This window comes from Littorina saxatilis, linkage group LG5 (assembly GCF_037325665.1).
Source record: "Littorina saxatilis isolate snail1 linkage group LG5, US_GU_Lsax_2.0, whole genome shotgun sequence".
NCBI lineage: Eukaryota > Metazoa > Mollusca > Gastropoda > Littorinimorpha > Littorinidae > Littorina > Littorina saxatilis.
In genome coordinates this window covers 15440028-15459923 of record NC_090249.1, presented here as the reverse complement: position 1 = coordinate 15459923, position 19896 = coordinate 15440028, and the positions used below count along the sequence as shown (strand labels likewise).

General features: G+C 42.5%; 1 long non-coding RNA gene across 1 annotated transcript; it reads left to right on the top strand.

Annotated features, from left to right (window-relative positions):
- The first annotated feature begins 3837 nt into the window (after positions 1-3837).
- Positions 3838-8319, top strand: LOC138966386 (uncharacterized). Its single transcript, XR_011455683.1, has 3 exons — positions 3838-4598; positions 5381-5471; positions 6470-8319. It is a non-coding gene; the product is annotated as an uncharacterized lncRNA (long non-coding RNA).
- Positions 8320-19896: the final 11577 nt, after the last annotated feature.

Genomic DNA, 19896 nt, shown 5'->3' with positions numbered 1-19896 from the left:
CTCCGAAAGCGGCGTATGCTGCCTAAATGGCGGGGTAAAAACGGTCATACACGTAAAAATCCACTCGTGCAAAAACACGAGTGTACGTGGGAGTTTCAGCCCATGAACGCAGAAGAAGAGGAAGAAGAAGATGATTTAGAGAAGAAGAAGATGATTTAAAGAAGAAGAAGAAATTAATAACGATATATAAATCGTGTACACTACATTGGGGTGTGCACGTTAAAGATCCCACGATTGACAAAAGGGTCTTTCCTGGCAAAATTGTATAGGCATAGATAAAAATGTCCACCAAATACCCGTTTGACTTGGAATAAAGGCCGTGAAAGGTGAATGCTCGCCTAATAGGCTCCTGAGCTTTACTGGCCGATGTGAATGCGTTATATATTGTGTGTAAAAAAATGTCTGTTTGTCTGTTTGTCTGTAAAAAAAATCCATTTCAAACGGCAGAAATTAATATGTAAGCGCCTAGGGCTATATCTAGATTAGGCGCATAAAAATGATCACAATAATAATAATAATAATATAAATAAAAGGGGTCGCCTCGAAGGAGGTTTAATTTTTTGCTGTCATGCCTGCAAGGGAAAGACTGTGCCTTTAAAAGTTATACATCAGAACAAGTGACCCGCGAGACTTTGAAGATGTTTGCAGTGCACAGTTGTCCAAAGTCATCGGTCCACCTCATCACTGCCGTCCATCATTGGGGTGATGGCTGTCTTCATGATGACCCGTGGTCAGTCTGCAACAATCATCATCATCACCGTGTAGCAGTTGTTGGAAGGGGACTCGCTTGACCGAGAAATGTGTGGTTGGAGTTTTGGGGTGGCCCGCATATGGATGACGCTTACTTGACCAAAAGCTTAGAGGGTGAAGGTTTGTTTGGCCTAAAGAATCACTTGCATGACAATGACAATGCCAATGACAATTCTTTATTTTTTGAGGATATGCTTTTTTGCATCCGGCCTTCGCCATACAGTGGAACTAATCTACTTGCATGCATGCGTGAGAGACTGGAGAGACTTTGGGCATTCTTCTTTATAACCTGATATACTTGGGTAATGGGGAAATATGCTACGTATGGACGACTGAAGAACCTTCTGCGTTCTGCTATCAACTGATTAACAACATACACAAAGAATTAAGTCTAAACCTTGACTTTGGAATTAGAGCGCCAAGAAAAGGAAACAGAAGTCGGATTTAAGCGCGTGTTAATACTTGCATGTGTACTGTGTTGGCATTTAAAACATTTTTTACAAGAGTGTCCAACTTCTTCTAGAATTGCAATTTTTCTTTTCTTTTAAAAATACGTGAATGGCAGTGAAGGAGGGCATCCGAACACCTCACTCCAGTATCACGGGCCAAACTAGAGGAGGTAACTCTGGTTTGTACACACACACACACACACACACACACACACACGGACACACACACACACACACACACTGACACACACACAAACACACAGACACTGACACACACACACACACACACACACACACACACACACACACACACACACACACACACCCAGTGAATCTTTATAAGGCCAACAAAAAAAAAGTATGTTTACAGTATCCGGACCGACCCTATATTTTCGCGCGACCCTAGACTTTTTTTTGGCATTTGGGAGGGAAAAAAAAGGCTTTGTTCTTTGGCAAAATAACGTAAAAATATGTTTTCTTGGAAAAAAAATATCCCGAACTACCGACCCTATTTGTTTTGCCTATGTTACCGTAAACAGACTATTTTGTTTTTTTGGCCTAACTTCCGTCCACCCATTCTGACACTCCCATCCTGTGTCATTCCAGCACAACGTCCTACCACGATGACTAGATTCTACCGTATTTTCAAGACTACAGTGGATCGAATGCCCCTTTTAAGACCTCCAAAAATCTGAGAAAACCAGGTCTTAAAAAGGAGGGAGTCTTGAAATTGAGGTACATTTACAAAGACCATAAAGAGACACTCTGAAAAAGTAAGGTATTAAAAGAGAGGAACTCTTAAATTGGGGGTTCCACTGTAAAAGGCGCTTCGTTGTAAAAGGCGCAACCCACATTGCTATGGTTAAAATGAGAAGAATTAAAGGTTCAAATGTACAAGAATCCCTGGACGGCCTTTGTTTCAAAATGAAGAATTAGAGTGCATGGTTATTCCACAGTTGACTTCGTGCGAAGGTCGTCCATCAGCTTGACTAGTTTGGCATGCTACGTCCAAAACGACGTTTGTGTTTAAATCAAGCAGCAAACGATGCCTGGTTATATGGTCTTCCCACCGAACACACTTAGGACCTACAGCAATGCTAAGTCCCCCCAAGAACAGCATGTGGCATTTGTTTCTATAATGATGAACTACCTTCGCCGTGTTAAATGTATAGCCATCCCATGGAAGATTGCTCGAAAAGATCATCCATCCTCTAATAACTGAGGTTCATCTTTCGGACCAACAGCACTGCTCAGATCGTCTAAAGACGGCTGGATGGTCTTTGTTTCAAAATGATGAACTGCCACCAGTTTGTCAAAATACACGCCCAGCCCATTTCAGGCGCATCAAAATGGTCGTTCGTCACTCGGAGACTGAGGGTCCATGTCGTTGCCCACGTTAAATGAGGCAACGGACAATAAGTCATGGTCATCGGTCTAAGCAGGCTTCTTCAGCTGCCCACCACAACACTACAGAAAGAGAGAGAAATAGACAGAGAGAAACAGACAGAGACAAAAAGACAGAGACATGCATGCAGACATAGAGTGCGGAGGAGAGAGAGAGAGTTAGTGTGTGTATTTTGTGGGCATATTCTTGGTTGTCTGCATACATTTGTGTGTGTGTGTGTGCGTGTGTGTGTGTGTGTGTGTGTGTGGGTGTGTGTGTGTGTGGGAGTGTGTGATTGCGTGTGTATGTCTGTCTGTCTCTTTGTGTGTCTGTGTTTTACCTCATACGAAGTAAGCAGTTTTTTCAAGAATGAAATTATTTGTTTTCCAAAACAATGTATTAACCTGCAGGTGTTTGATACACAGAACCCTCAAGACTATTTTATTTATCAAGTCCTTTCGATCGGTTGATACTTCCATGGACCAACAGCGACGTTCAGCCTTTCAAAGAATAGTTATGTGCTCTCTGCTCAGGAAATGATAAACTATACCATAGCTGTGTAAAATGCTTGGCCATCCCACGGAAGACGCCTCCAGAAGGTCGTCCATCACGCGGTGACTGGGAGATGTGCACGAAGTGCTCGAGTCCACATTGGTGTCCGTGTTAAATCAAGCAGTAAACAGGCCACGGTCTTTGCCTTCGGACACCGTACGTCCTCAAGAGATGAGGTTGAAATGTGTTTTGCTGTCTTCGGTGCATGGTGTGGTACTCGCAGTTGACAATGATGGACTGCTTGTCTTTTTGTGAGGTCTGTTCCCTTGTCCCGGTTTCATTTCTCTCTTCTTCTTGCCTGCTTAATTGTCTGTCATAATTTTGAGTCAAGAAATAATAGATCAGCATTCGGGTGCTATTCAAAACGTAAGTTATTCCCTGATTAAGGCCTTCCTTAACTAAGCCCGAAACTGCTTCGCTTCGACTTAGCGAAGTCTTTGTACAAAAATGTCAGTGCAAAAGCTTTGTGCACCGAAATTTGTGAAGTAGATTTCACTAAGTAAACTTCGCCCCATAATAAATGTATCAAGCAAGTTTTGAAACAAGTTTGAAAGAAGGTTTTAATTAGGTTTTAACACCCAGCTCCACAAATATGTAGAATACATCATGTTTACCATAAATCATTCAGCAAGTTGTTAAACTCCTTCGGTCTCAGTCACCTGAATTTTCGCTACTCTCCAGCAAACTACTCTACAAACACTGTACATTAGTAAGACGTGGAACTTGCGAAGAAAATGCGAAAAAGTGTTTGTGGGTTATCGTCCCTAGTCACATGCTGGCGGCGAAAACAAAATGGCGGATCGCGTAGGTACCGATCGTGTGCGAGGTGGTGGTAAATTGTGCTCGGCTTTTTGTTGCAAGAACGCCCGTTACAAACAGAGCTGCTTCGGGAAAACTTTCCACAAGTTCCCTACAGAAGAAAAAAGGTGGGTTGTGCAGTGATTATTTCATCAGGTTTACCTTCTTCAGAATGAGAATGCAATGGCTCGAGTCAACTCACTCAGTTGACTACAGCGTCAGCGAGTACTTACGAATGTGAGTGTGAGTCAGCAGTCAGTACAAAACAACAGTTTACACTTGATGACAAACCCGTGGGCATTATTTGTCGAATCCTTTATCAAACCTTGCTTACGGGAAAACTACAGTACAAAGGTACATCACTCATCCGTTTTGCGTTCAGGCAGAGCGTTAGATTTAGACTGAAGATCTGATTTAGCTTTTTTTGTCTTTCCTTTTTGCTTAGTTTAACAATAACATTGTTGTTTTTATTGTCAAACTAGGTGCAGAATATGGATGCAATTCACAAGGCGAGAGGACTTTGAAAAGCTGCAGCCAGCTGATGTTCAGTCTCAAGCTTTGTACTGATCACTTTGAGGCCAACCAGTAAAACAATCCTGCAGAGAGGATCACTTGTGTGGAATGCTGTCCCGACATTGTTTGCAGTGCCCAATCCACCACCGAAGGTTATTTATTTATTGGTTTTAGGTTTTTGCAAACCAAAGAAGCACACTATTAAATGCAGGTTGAGTAATGACAAGTTTGAGGCTGATGTAAGAATTGAAAACAACAGCATTGTTCCCATCAAATAATGCCTGTTTGCATTTAGCGCAAAAAAATGATAAGGCCAACAAAAAAAAGTTACTTATTTTGGATCGACGTCTTGATTATGATGATATGATGAACTTATTTTGCAAAAAAACAGCCCCAAATGGCAAAAAAGGTATAGGGTCGGCGTCAACAACAAAAAAGTTGTATGTTTCTGGTCACCTGACCCTACCTATGTTTTCCCGACGACCCTAGACTTTTTTTTGTTGCATTTTCAAAAATAAAAGGGGTATTCGAAAATTGTTTTCCTGTTTTTCAACAAAATAGTTAAAAAGATGGTTTAAAAAAAAAGTTTAGAAAAAAAATCTCCACCTTTAGTCATGTTAGGTCACAAAAAAGTCTGTTTAAGGTAACATAGGCCCCCCAAAAATAGCGTCGGTAGGTCGGCTTTTTAGTTTTGTATTTTAGCCATCTGAATATTTTAATTTTATTTTTTAATGCCCCCAAAAAGTCTAGGGCCGGTGGGAAAAAAATAGGGTCGGTCCGGATACCGTAAACAGATTATTTTTTGTTTTGCCTTACCAGAAACATACACTTTTTTGTGTGGCCTAAGACCAATGCCATAAAATTGGGAGAATTGTTTCATTGTGACTGGGTGTTGGTTGTGAGTTTGTCAGTGAAAGAGCTGTGCAATTTGCAGGTTGCTAGTGGGAGGAAGCCACCATCGCAAAGGGTAGCTACAAATGAAGCCAGCACCGACCTGTCGCCTGATGCACAAATTGTTCAACCAGGTAAGAGATTTTTAACCATGAAGAACACCCTGACATCAAAAAAAGTTTAAACCCATCCATTACATAGTTGATAATTGCTGTATAGGGTGACGGGCGCTGTGGCGGGGTGGTAAGACGTCGGTCTATTAACTCGGAAGGTCGAGGGTTCGAATCCCGGTCGCGGCCGCCTGGTGGGTTAAGTGTGGAGATGTTTCCGATCTCCCAGGTCAACTTATGTGCAGACCTGCTAGTGACTTATCCCCCTTCATGTGTACACGCAAGCACAAGACCAAGTACGCACGAAAAAGATCCTGATCCTGTAATCCATGTCAGAGTTCGGTGGGTTTTAGAAACACAAAAATACCCCGCATGCTTCCCCCGAAAGCGGCGTATGGCTGCCTAAATGGCGGGGTAAAAACGGTCATACACATAAAATTCCACTTGTGCAAATAAATGAGTGCACGTGGGAGTTTCAGCCCACGAACGCAGAAGAAGAAGCTGTATAGGGCGGATGCATGGATGGATGAAATTGTACCTGTAGTTCCCACACGTAAAGATGGGAAACATATCCTGTTAGAGGCATGGTGTAACAAGAAACAATTAAGTGGCTCTATTCCCATCTCCCTCCCCCCCCCCCTTTCCCCGTCGCGATATAAGCTTCGTGGTTGAAAACGACGTTAAACACCAAATAAAGAAAGAAAGAAAGAGGCATGGTGTGTGAGGAGTTTTACCTGGTACTGTTGTCCTAATCAATCAATCAATCAATCAATATAAAGCTTAGTATTCCGTGGGTACAGTTCTAATGGCCTCACCCATTCAGTACCAAACAAGGTCAATTCCATCATTGTTCCACATCGTATCCATAATTGCTAATACACTTCATTTCTGGCCTGCCTTCCTACGCTATTGTTTATTTTCATTTTGTGATTGAATTACACGTGTTTTAATTTCTTCCAGGTTGTAACTTGTTATGGTTATGTTATTTTATGTGTGTTTTGTGTGTGTGTTTTTTTTTTAAGATGACATTCAGGCGATCCTGGAGGACATAGGATGTAAAGCATCAAAGTCGTCATCCTCCCCATCCCCTCGTGAAGCGGAACTTCGGCAGAAGGTCAACAAACTGAGGAGCAAGGTTTTCCGATTAGAAAAGAAAACGATGGAACCCCGTGTAAAACGAGCGAGTAAATTAGCCAAGCCTCCCAAGAAAGACTTTGTAATAGAACAGTTGTCTCATATATTATCAGGCGAGGCGAGCTATTTTGCCATTTATGCCTGTTACATATTTACCGGTTATCTGCTGCTGTGTCCAATCCTGGCAGAGACGGGAACGCATGTTACCAAGGAGCCGAAGGAGAGTCGATGAGATGAGAGAATGTGATTAACAATTGCCAACTCTCTCCGTACAAAGAGGGTCCAAAATTGTATCAAAATATAGATCGTAGGGAATTCAAAATAAAAAAAGACAATAGACAAAACATGTACTTCGGCTCATAGAGCCTTCTTTAATTTTTAACTCAAAAGTCCATGCTCCGAGAGTCCTTTTTTTAATTTTGAATTGCCTACCATCTATATTTTTATACATTTTCAAAAAGATTCAACAGTCACCTTCCGTTATTCTTGAACTTGGCTATCCCAGCCTTACCTCAACATTCAATATTCCTGTGATATTTTTGACGTAAAATCAATTTTTACTGTAAAACTCTTCGGCAAGAGGATTGGTCCAAGCAAACAAATAATAAACTTGTAAGATTTTTCCTGATATTTCCGATCAATTGCCTATGGTTTTATTTAGCTAAAAGATTCAAACGTCACACCTATGACTCATGGCTATTTTTAAGGGGAGAGTAGCATCCCTGGTGTGTTGTTTTTGATGTACCTTTAATTTAGTCTGTTTACCGTAACATAGGCACACAAAAAGAGGGTCGGTAGGTCGGCTTTTCTTAAAAAAAATTTTATAACCATCTTTTTAAATTATTTTGCAAAAAAAACAGGAACAAAATTGATTTTTTTTTCTTTTTCTTTTTCTCCAAATGCCAAAAAAAAGGTCTAGGGTTGGCGGGGAAAAATAGGGTTGGTCGGGATACCGTAAACAGACTATTTTGCTTTGTTTTGCCTAAGCAATGACTAACAAACTTTCTTTAGGGTCTGACATTGTATATACTATACAATTTTTGGGGTATTAACTAAATACATGTATACAGTTTTTGATTCCTTTTATACTTTTTCACAAATTAGCCCCTCCCCCCCCCCCCTTTTTTTTTTTTTAGTCTGCCCTGGGGGCGGGAGGTCTCCTAATTTCGGTTTCTAGGGTCATCTTATGCTTCCCCATGAGCTGAGAACTTAATTTAAAATGGGCCACGATTTTTTTATTTGTATTTTGTAATTGTGCCTTTGTCCAGTCACATGATTTCACTTTGTACTTAAAAACTTGGCACTGTCATCATTTATTGCTATTTATTGTTCAGTTGTTCAGTATTTATTGCTATTGGGCATCAGTTGTTCAGTTGCCCTCTTTCGAATGAGCCATGCATGCATTATGGATGTGTTTAGCGAATTGGGATACCTCAAGCAATGTAAAAGAAGAAACAATGTGAAGCAAACATATAGCACCAAATAAAATAACCGAATCAGAATGGCAACTTCTTCAGTGTATGTGTGTGTGTGTGTGTGTTTGCTGTTTTAAATACCGAAAATGTGAAAATAAAGCAAGTCACAACATGAGAAAGATCGACTGTACTAGTCATAACAAAGCAGGAGACAGCCTGGCCAGCATGCAGCAAAGGGGAATAACTCGTATTTAGCCATTCTCATTTCTAAGCATGCCCAATGAGGAAGTTATCCTTCTTCCCATTGTAGTTTCTTTGTACTCTATCAAACGTCACCGGACTTACAGCAAGAGCAAGCGAGCGCGTGCTGGAATAACACTGACCTCCTGACAGCTAGCGTCTGATAAATAGCGTCCATTGGTCGCGGGCAATTTGACGTCACTTTTCACGCAGCGCGCGTGTCAGAACGCCTTAGTGATGACGTCATCCGGTACGCCTGGATTTTGCATCATCATTTATATCTCCCACGGTTCGGTAGAGACAGCAATTATGTCGATCGGTTACATACCTTAGATTCCGTGCGGTGGATGTCTACCGAGAAGTTACTTGAGTAGCTGTGAACTAATGGTTTTATGAAGCGTGGACACTTTAGTTGCAGCACGTCAGTGAGCGGAAACTATTTACTTTCGTGTGCCATAAACATAATCGGCCGATGTATGACACGAGGCGTGTGTCTGTTTTGTCACGTTACCGTATTAGACCAGAGACGGGCTTAAGACTATGACTTTCAACCAAGAAAATTATTCTTGTATTTAAAGTGATTTCATTACGAGAAAAAGGTTGGGCATACGGACACTATTTTCGTCGCTTCCTTTTCAAAAGCCAAGCCTTGCATTGTTTGAATAAAGCATTTCATTTGGAGTACAGTATCTCGCTTCGAAGAACCCATAGAAAGAGGGAAAAATAGTTTTTCGAGCAAGAAAGTAGCCTTCTATAGCCAGTATGCAGCATCTTCTAAAAATTTTCGCAGTGCGAGTCATATTACGATTGACGATTTCTGCGGCTACGTGATTTCTCGGATATTGGGACACCCTGAAGTCCTCTATATTGGGTGTATAACATACCAGTAGTAATTTAATGCTTTCATCATTCAAAATGATCTTGAACAATACCTGATGTTGCTATCGTGCTTGTTTGCTATAAGATGTTTTTGCATAAAAGTGATAATTATTCCACTTCTGGCACACATCACGCGTGATTTTTCCCTCAATTATGTTACTAACTACAAGGCAATAGTTTCATCGATGTATCTGAGGATTCTCTCAGACAAAAGATTTATTATGTTTTTACCGAAGGATTTCGGTAAGTATTTGTGCTGATATGGTATTGACGTGATGGAATTCTCTTTGGTTTGTGTTACGAACATCTAAGCTGGGGTGTCTCAATAAAGGAACACTGTACCGTTACTGTTACCTTGTTTTATACGTTTGATTTTATTCTACAAAACAATAACCAACATTGATTTGTAAAAGAAATTAGTGCTGACTCATTCTTATTGATCTTCCAAGTACTTTTGCAATATAATCTCGAAGAAAGGTGCTGAACTACAGACCCTCAAAGTTATAGGGTGCCCAATATAGGCCCCCTCCCTCACAGTGAAGTCTTCTGTAGGTCGAATTCCCAAGAAAATTGTTTCCAAAGGGTGCCGCAGGTTCACAAGCTTTAAATACAGACTGACACTTGAATGATACAAAAATGGGGTTAGTTGATCTGTGAACAATGCGTGGGAGTTGTTATTCCAGCACAAGTCACACGCCATGGATAAGAATAACCCGTGTACCGAACGTAACCTTCGCAACTTTGGCACACCGAGACTCATGTTGGATTCAGTGAGTTGCAGAGTCGGGAATATGTCTCGGCCATTCCAACCATTGTTTCCCAAGACCAACATCCTGTGCCGTTGTTCCGGCATTATATCTTGTCATCTCGACAACGTCAACAGCAACCTTTGCCACCAGCAAACAACATAAACTGTTTGCCGCGGCCCACACCCGTAGAAAATGTTACGCAAACATGTCATACCACGTGGTCACACCTGATCGCCAAGACCAAGTCTCGCCACCTTCGAGATGTTACGAGACAAGGGTCTGGATCACCAAAACGTGGTGGGTAGAGTTGGTGGTGGTGGTGGTGTGTTGTTCGCAAAATGAGGAGACCATGTTTTCAGAGGCAATAACTTGTCGCATGTGGTTTGCTGGGGTGCAAAAACAAACGTTTGCCTTGTCGGTTGTATCGGAGGAGGTTTCGAGGAAAACAAGAACACAAGCGAACTTTTCAAAGATTTGGACAGGGTGTCTACAGTTGAGTTGTTAGAACTACGGAGTGTGGAATACCAGCTATGACATTAGATTCATGGGATCTTTTATGAAGAACGCAGTAGTATTTATTTTGTTTCTTTCTTTCTAGGTGGAGATTCTGTTTCGGAGAAATAGTTCACAGAGTACCCTGAAGTTAGTAAAATTGTGTGGATTGCAAGATGCTAACTTGTGAAAAGAGAAAACCTTTTTAGGGGCTATCTCTTTTGTTTTCCCGCTCGGTGTGTGTGTGTGTGTGTGTGTGTCAGTGTGTGTGTGTGTGTGTGTGTGAGTGTGTGCGTGTGTGTGTGTCCGTGTGTGTGTGTGTGTGTGTGTATGTGTGTGTGTGTGTGTGTGTGTGTTATACTGAAAGTTGGTCGCAAAAAAATATTAAAGCTCTGGTTTTCTGAAAAGCCTTCTGTATCCTTTCACAATGATTTGCACTGATGCATGCGTTGAATAACAGCAAGAATTCTCTAAAGCGGTTTTTTAGTTTTTAGAACTCTTTTCCCTTTGCTGAAAGTCGACCTCGAAAGTAGTTGTTTGCTTTTGTAGTAAAAACATAAACACACAAATAGAATAAAGCACAAGAGCAGCAACAACAACAATCATCATCAACAACAAAAACGTTCTTATCGACCCTGTTTTGTGCAGCATACAATGATCAACACGTTGTCTTTTCCGCTGAAAAAAAATGCCAAGAAGAGAAAATACTGCAGTGAATGCAGACTACCTTGCGGGCAATTCCTCGTTGACTAACTGTTCATGCTTGTTCGGTAAACATCACAGAGCTCACTTATGTCAGAACCTTCTGATTCTCATCTGCATTATATTAGCTAAGAAAAGAAAACCATCACGGCTTTTTGCTCAGTATTTACTTCAAGAAAAATGCCTCAAAGCCCACCTGCCTCCCCCCGAGACTCTTGCCCTGAAAGACCCCCAAGGAACACGCTCACAGAGAGCGAGATTAACCGAATCAAGGATGTGATAAACACAAGACTAGAGAAAACCTTTGTTCTTGCTTTCCCTTTGATTAGCGCAGGTAGCGGGGTGTACAGTATCGCTTTCTTTCACAGCTCCACCCAGGGGTTTACACCTTGTTTACCCCCAGAATCTTTGACCTATCCCCCCGAAGAATGCAACCCAAACCGTAGACACCCCGAAGAAAAATTGTTGACAAGATACGAACTTTCGCATTTCTGCACACCAAAGAGCTGCCACGGCCACAAAGAACAACTTCAAAACAGGAGAGTACTTCCCGTTGTTTTCGTTTGCAAACAATAGACCGAGGTGGCACCGACTGGCTTCCAACGCCTTCAAAAGAGTCAGGGGGTTCGGAGACAAAAGAGGGGGAGGGAGGGCTGCGAGATCAAACAGGGAGGTAATGTGTACCCCATGGATGCCTCACCTCACCTCAACCTTCGTCTGAAGCGGCCCGGAGACGGCGAGCAGAAAGTGCTGGAGCCGGTTCGGAAGAGTCTTGCCCGGCTTGGGCCCTGTACGCTTTGGGGATTTGGGTTTGGGGAGTATGATGATATGCAGGCTTGCTTGGGATGGTGGTGGTTGTGGTGGTGATGGGTGGGGGTGGGGTGGGTGGAGAAGGGGAGGGATGGGGGTGTGGGGTGAGGTTTGGGAGGTGGACTTTGAGGTGGGTGGGATGGTGGTGCGTGTGTGTGTGTGTGTGTGTGTGTGTGTGTGTGTGTGTGTGTGTGTGTGTGTGGAAGTGTGTGTGTGGAAGTGTGTGCTGTCTTCAATTCAAAATCAACCCCAAGGTATGTCTTTTCATGTTTATTCCACATTTGTATAATATCACGAAAGTTTGTTTTATTTCTTGTTTATTTATCTGTTTGTTGAAATTCACTTGTTATCTTTGTCTTATAAACTATATACGGTTCGTTTTGGTTGTTTTTTGTCTTCGTTGCCTCGAACGTTCTTCTCTGTCTCAAGGTAGAAGACTTTAGCTTGATCACCGCTGCCATTCTGTCTATCTGGATACCGGCAGTCTGAGCATATCCGATCTTCTTTCATCATACTTCACTGTCAAATTATATACATGCTTAAATCGCTGTCTTTCTGAGTGTTTTCTGTGTGTCCCTAAAATCAATTAATCAATTAATCAACCATGTACCAATCAATCAATCAATCAATAAATCAACCAAACAAACAATCAATCAGTCAGTCAGTCAGTCTCTCTTCTTCCAAGTACACCCCCCCCCCTTATAACCCCAAAACCCCGCCTCCCTCCTTTCGTTCACCGCTATATATATCTGTTAGTCGTTACGGTCTCCAGACAATACAGTTCTTACCAATATTGTTCAGCCTTTCCACCTGTCTTCCTTTTGGTTTCTTTGTGAATCATGTTTGTCTCGACACAGGAGTGTGAGAAATGCTGAGACCGGGGCCATCTTTTTCCTCAAGAGAAAACTGCCAGCCAAAGGGCGGCGCTGGGTTATTTCCAGTTTACCAATGTAACTGCGTGCAGTGTTGGTAGATGTGAATCGGTATATTAACAAGGGAAGCGGATGGAATCTCTCCCCCCCCCCTTTCAGTGTAGGCATATTAGTTTTGTATTCAGTCAGTCAGACAGCCAGTCAGTCGGTTACTCCGTTAGTATGCAATCTGTAAGACATATAGATAATTTAATTACCAACGTAATTAGTAAATGAAGTCGGGGTTTTGACTTTGCCTGGTTAATAAGCGTTTATATTCTCAGAATCAATAGTGAGGCGATTGAGTTAGTGAGTATATATGTTAGTCAATTCGTTTGTTTGTGCATTAGCTCTTTTGACTGTCTGCTGGCTACTCGCATAGTTAGGTTCTTTGTCTATTCCCTTGTTCGTTTTTGTTCGTTTTTGTTCTTCTTTAAAAATTTGGATTTAGATTAAAAAACATTCGGCCAGGAAAGTACACAGACAAAGACGCCCGTTAGTTGGTTGCAGCGATATCACTTGGAATTTTGAAGATCTTTCCATGCTGGATTATTTGAAACAGTTGTATATAAAAATGCTAGTCAAATCCCAAAAAAGCGCAAAAGAAATCAGCAAGCCTGTGTGCCTTTTGCATTATTACTTTCACAACAAACTTAACTCTTAAAGCTACTCTCAGATGCATACAATGCCTGGACGGGAATTTATTTCATTTTAACATTGCATGTGGTCAAACCAAAGCCCATAAAAACACAAAACACACATCAAGAATGACAAAAAACCGCGGCAATGAATTCAACTGGAAACACGGGAGGAAACAGGAGGATTCGATCCTCCCACTGGCTACGAGTGAACCTCCTGCAAACCTTCAGCACCAGCAGAATGTAAAGATGATCAAAAGCCGGACTTTCTCCTTATTCCCTTGATTCTCCCCCCCCCCCCCCCCCACTTTTTACTCCTAACCTAACAGCTTCTTTCTCTACCTTTTAATTTTACGCTATTCTGTCCCCTTTCGAGTTGAGTAGGAAAGACATCTGATTAACTGTCTGTCTCTGTCTCTGTCTCTCTCTCCCTCTCTCTCTCTCTCTCTCTCTCTCTCTCTCTCTCTCTCTCTGCGCGCTCTCTCTCTCTCTCTCTCTCCCTCTCTCTCTCTCTCTCTCCCTCTCTCTCTCTCTCTCTCTCTCCCTCTCCCTCTTTCTCTCTCCCTCTCTCTCTCTCTCTCTCTCTCTCTCTCTCTCTCTCTCTCTCTCTCTCTCTCTCAAACACACACGCACTGTCTTCCACCGACAAATCTCTTTCTCTCTTCCCGAAGCTCACTGTCTCTGTCTCTGTCTCTGTCTTTCTTTCCCTCCCCCCCCTCCCTCCCCAACAAGAAGAACAGCTTCTTTCAGTCTCTCAAAAAAGCTCTCTCTTCCTCCCGGCCTCCCAGTACCCCTCCCTCTTCTCCTCCCCCAAAACACCCCTTCCCACGTCCTCCATCTAACACCAGATCATACTCTCCCCCTTGACTCCTCCTGGCAAGGTGCTCCAGGGAGAGACAGGGGTGGAGTTGGGGAAAGGGACAGTATGCGGACGTTCACGAGTCTCTCGCTGGGCGTCTAAATAATTGTTTTGCTCGCAGCTAGCAGGGCTGGGTAGCGTAGACAATGCCAAGGGTTGCCATCAAGCCCAACAATCATCACCGTGGGTCCTCGGGGCGCACACCCTGTGTTTCAGGAACTCTGGTAGTCGTGCGGAAATCCTCATCACATCTGGAATCCCAAAGTTCAGAATTAAGAAAACAAGAATTGTATTTTATTGGAACGTTTATTTTATGATTTAACTATTGGCAAAACAAAACGTTACGTTTACAGTACTTGGACCCAGTGGTCTGTTAAGCAGACAGATAGACACATACTGATGATTACACATAATGAACTTAGGCCCAAAAAAATAGGTCTGTTTACGGTAACATAGGCCAAAAAAATAGGGTCGGTAGGTCGGGATTTTTTTTTCCAAAAAAACATATTTTTACGTTATTTTTATTTTTATTTTTTTTCCCAAATGCCAAAAAATAGTCTAGGGTCGCGCGAAAAAAATAGGGTCGGTCGGGTTACCGTAAACAGACTATTCTTTTTTTTGGGCCTTATCTCAAAATCGTCGATGAATCTTGCATGCAAGATGCTGGTGAGGTAATCAATTTGTGTATATCATATGTGTTTGTCTGTCTGTCTACTTGAGCTTTGTTTTGCCAATAGTTGAAGGTTGTTTCGAGACTTGCAGCAGAGCGGCTATTGGTGCCTAGCATCGTGTAAATGATGTATCCTGTGATATATGTATACAAGAAGGATCCTGGGGAATTACTATCTAGTTTCGAAGTTCTCAACAGTCCTCTGAAGGTTCTCAGCTAGTGCCGGTTGAACACAGTAGCTAGCAAGGCTGGGTAGCGTAGACAATGCCAAGGGTTGCCATCAAGCCCAACAATCATCACCGTGGGTCCTCGGGTCGCACACCCTGTGTTCTGGAACTCTGGTAGTCGTGCGGAAATCCTCGGCATTTCTGGGTTTTCCCGCGACTTGCAGCAGGCAGAACGGCTGTGGGTGTCAGTCTGGCACTGTGTATGATGTTGTCTCCTGTGATATATGTATATGGGAAGGATCTTGAGGAATTACTATCTATAGTTCCGAAGCTCTCAACAGTCCTTTATTGCCTGTTGAATACAGGAGCTAGCGAGGCTGAGTAGCGTAGACAATGTCAATGGTTGCCATCACGCCCAACAATTATCACTGTAGGATCATCAAAGCTTTTTACACCATGTGTTTAGGACCTATTGACAGTCGTGCAAAAATCCTCATCCTTTCTAGATTCTTCGGCACTTAAAGTCGAGCGATGGTGCTTCATTGATGGATATTTGTTATTGTGCATGTTTTGTCTTTCGTGATGTTTTCATTTAGCAAGGGTCAAGCATGAACATTTTTTCATTTCAAAGCTTGTTATTCTCCCAGTTGCCATGGGACTGGTTCCGCACAACTCTCGTTTACTCTTGTTGCGCATGTCCTGTGCATTTAGAGAGTTTACTTCCCTTTGTTTATCAGATCTGAAAATATTCAACTGTAGAAGACTGGAAAATGTTGGGAAAATGTAAACGGGCCTTCAACCTTACGTTTTGTGTGTCTCAAAAACAGAAAGGATTGCTGTAAAACTTCGAGTACGAGCTCCACGTTGTACACCGTTCTGCAGTCGCGTCATTCTCTTCTCACTTTCTACCTTTTGCTCTTCCTCTTCTCTCTTCCCTGCCTTTTTTTTACATTTAGTCAAGTTTTGACTAAATTTTACATTTAGTCAAGTTTTGACTAAATGTTTTAACATAGAGGGGGAATCGAGACGAGGGTCGTGGTGTATGTGTGTGTGTGTGTGTGTGTGTGTGTGTGTGTGTGTGTGTGTGTGTGTGTGTGTGTGTGTGTGTGTCTGTGTGTCTGTGTGTCTGTGTGTGTGTGTAGAGCGATTCAGACTAAACTACTGGACCGACCTTTATGAAATTTGACATGAGAGTTCCTGGGAATGATGACGTCATTTCCGGCTTTTTGTAAAAGTTGAGGCGGCACTGTCACACCTACATTTTTCAATCAAATTAATTGAAATTTTGGCAAAGCAATCTTCGACGAAAGCCGGAATTTGGTATTGCATTTAAGCGGTGGCTTAAAATATAATTAATGAATTTGGTCATTAAAAATCGGAAACTTGTCATTAAATTTTTTTTTAAACGATCCAAAAACAATTTCATCTTATTTTTCGTCATGTTCTGATTCCAAAAACATATACATATGTTATATTTGGATTACAAACAAGCTCTGAACATTAAAAATATAAAAATTATGATTAAAATTCATTGTCCGAAATCAATTTAGAAACAATTTCATCTTATTCCTTGTCGGTCCCTGATTCCAAAAACATATAGATATGATATGTTTGGATTAAAAACAAACTCAGTACGCTAAAAAGAATAGAGATACAGAAAAGCGTGTTATCCTGCGCAGCGCGACCATTACCGCACTATTCTGGCTTGTCGATTTCACTGCCTTTGCCAGGAGCGGTGGACTGACGAAAATACGAGTATGCGGTCTTGGTGACAAAATGCAGTGCGTTCAGTTTCATTCTGTGAGTTCGACAGCTTGACTAAATGTTGTTATTTCGCCTTACGCGACTTGTTTTACTGACTTACCGTTTTCTCTCACAAAAAAATGAAAGAATTGCCGTAGAACTTTGTCTCCATTTCTACCGCAGTGTTACCACTCGGCCGCCTGCCGGGAGCAGAGTTTGATATCAAAATAAGCGGCGCTGTTGCGAAGAGGCCAATTTGCCAGGGTATCTTTTGATGGCAAGTTTTTCCTGCTTTGCTTATTGTTGATGAGCTCCCTTGGATGCCTGCAGGCTGGAACTGAACGCTGGGTGGCGCTGCTCTACTCTCTCTGTCTCTTTCTGTGTCTTTGTGTCTTTGTCTCTGTCTGTCTGTCTGTCTGTCTGTCTGTATTAATGTCTGAAAACGTGGCACACAAAGTGTTTGCCTGTCGTATCGTGGATCTTGCATAGCTTGTCAATTACGCATTTACTGTCCGTGTGTGTGTGTGTGTGTGTGTGTGTGTGTGTGTGTGTGTGTGCGCGTATGTATGTGTGTGTTCGTGTGTTTGTGCAGCAAAAGGGAATAGAAATCAAATTAGAAAATCATCAATAATATTTGTGTATGTGTGTTTGGGTTTCTGTGTGCGGGCGCCGGTGTGTGTGTATGTATGTGTGTGTGTGTGTGTGTGTGTGTGTGTGTGTGTGTGTGTGTGTGTGTGTGTGTGTGTGTGTCTGTGCGTGTCTGTGTCTGTACGTTTTTTTCTGTTTGTTTCCTTGACACTGTGAACTTGCACTCTGATGTAAGTATTTGTTTCTGTATTATTTCTGTTCACACACACACACACACACACACACACACACACACACACACACACACACACACACACACACACATGTATTCACACACAACACAAACACACACACACACACACACACACACACACACACACACACACACACACACACACACAGAGAAAGAGATATAATTTGACATTTTATTTGGTCAATAAGTGGTTTTTTTTCCTTCGTTTGCTTTTGATTTAATTGTGTGTTTTGTTTCCTCAGCACCGTGCGATCCCGAAATGTATTCTGAATTAGCTGACAATATTGACATTATTTTTACAACATAATAATTATTGAGCAAGGGTTCGATGTTTTTCTTCCTATAAAAGAACCTCTGTAGGATGATTAGCAGGCTATACATTCAACCTCCTTATTCTACCAGGGTGAAATTGTACCGTTTTTAATAACCTGTGCATTACCAATACATTGGACTGACTTCCATTGTATGCAGTTTGCAACGCGAACACATTGATGGCAATACTTGTATGTTAATTATCGACGCAGAGTCTGTGGAAAAACTCTGTGGACTTTGACGACGATCATTACTTGGCTGCATGAGGGTAGAGTAGAAATTAGATCTTAGCTAAACTGTAGCCCCCTCTTCGGGTATAAGCCGTCGACAAAACATATCCAGCGTCCTCTATTCTGGCGAAGGGATTTCCATGCAAGGACCAAAAGAAAAAGGCCTTGACTAGAACCTGCTAGAAACAACAGCACATAACTTATATTAGTCACCAGGAACACACAATATAGACCTCTACTCTCGAGATCATGATGGGACAGACTACATTTCTTGTGAACACAACTGTTTCCATACAAGAATATTTTACGGAAGAGACCACACTTGTTCAGTTGACATCTGCTCAGCCAAGAAAAGCCGTTAGCCAGGAACTTGTGTCCGATGCAACATTCGCATCAGCCATGGCTTTTTTTAACAGCGCATCCATAGTAATGGGATGCTTATCGGTTTTCTGCTGCATTGCAAACGGCTTGATCTACTTCAGGCAAATCCCTAACAGTTCAGCGTACTACCTGTTGGTTCTCAACATCTGCCAAGGGCTGCACTCTGCCTGTAAAATGGCTTACGCCTTTTCTAACATGATCTTGTCGCCAACGCACAAACTCTATTTCATCATGGCGTTACACATTTCCGCAGGAGTCGCCACGTGTTTCCGACGCACGGCCATTTGCATAAACGCTCTGACGTCACTAAATCGTTGTCTGGCCATCGCGTTTCCTTTGAGGGACAGAATGAGAAGACGATACGGGCGACGAACTCCTCTGTTTATAAGCAGCTTTGTTTTCACTGTCGTTGTCATCATCCATTCTTACCTGTTCTACGAATACGAACCAGGGTCGGTGATCGATCCCACGCCTTCTCGTCTGAAGCTGACAAACCCAGAGGCCTTTAAATGGGCGAAGTATCTAGGAAGAGGACTTTGTTTCTACTTTCCGCTTCTGGCGTCTCTGTGCTTCAACATCGCCCTACTCTGCGTTCTAAAGGCTCACAAGAAAGAGACACACAGTATGCGCAAATCGGTTGGCGGTCCTCAGCCGCCTACATGTTCTGTAGCATGCAGAAACCAACAAGACGATCCTTCAGCAGAACGTCTACGCCTCGACAATCTACAAGCGGGTGAAAGTAAAAGGAAGGGGGAACCGTTTGAGGCCAATCTGAAGAAATCACAATTAAAACATACTGAGAATCTTAAGGGATTATCAGGCTCAGCTGTGCGTGTCCCTAATAACGCATCAGGAGATCAGACTATCACGCCACCATCGAGCCCGGATAATCGCCATTTAAACAGAAACTTTTATAACAGTCCGCAAACTGAGGCTCTGGACGACTCGCCAACTCGGACTGCAGACACGGGTGCGCCATCTAATCGTACTGACTCAACGCAAGGAACAAGTCCTGGAGTAAACGAGGACAAATCTGCAGGGTCTGAGACCGTGAAGACACTGCGAGAAAACAACAAGAGAACCAGCCCAAACCACGACAAAGCGGAGTCGACTCGCACTCGCCTCATTTTAACCATCACCTTCGCTTTCTTCGTCCTCGCCTTGCCCCGCGTCGCGCTGTCTGAGGCTCGCTCTTACTCCGGGTTCGTCTTCCAGCAAAACAATCTGTACATCATTCTCGCTTACTTTGCTAACTGCATGACGTTTTCCACGGATG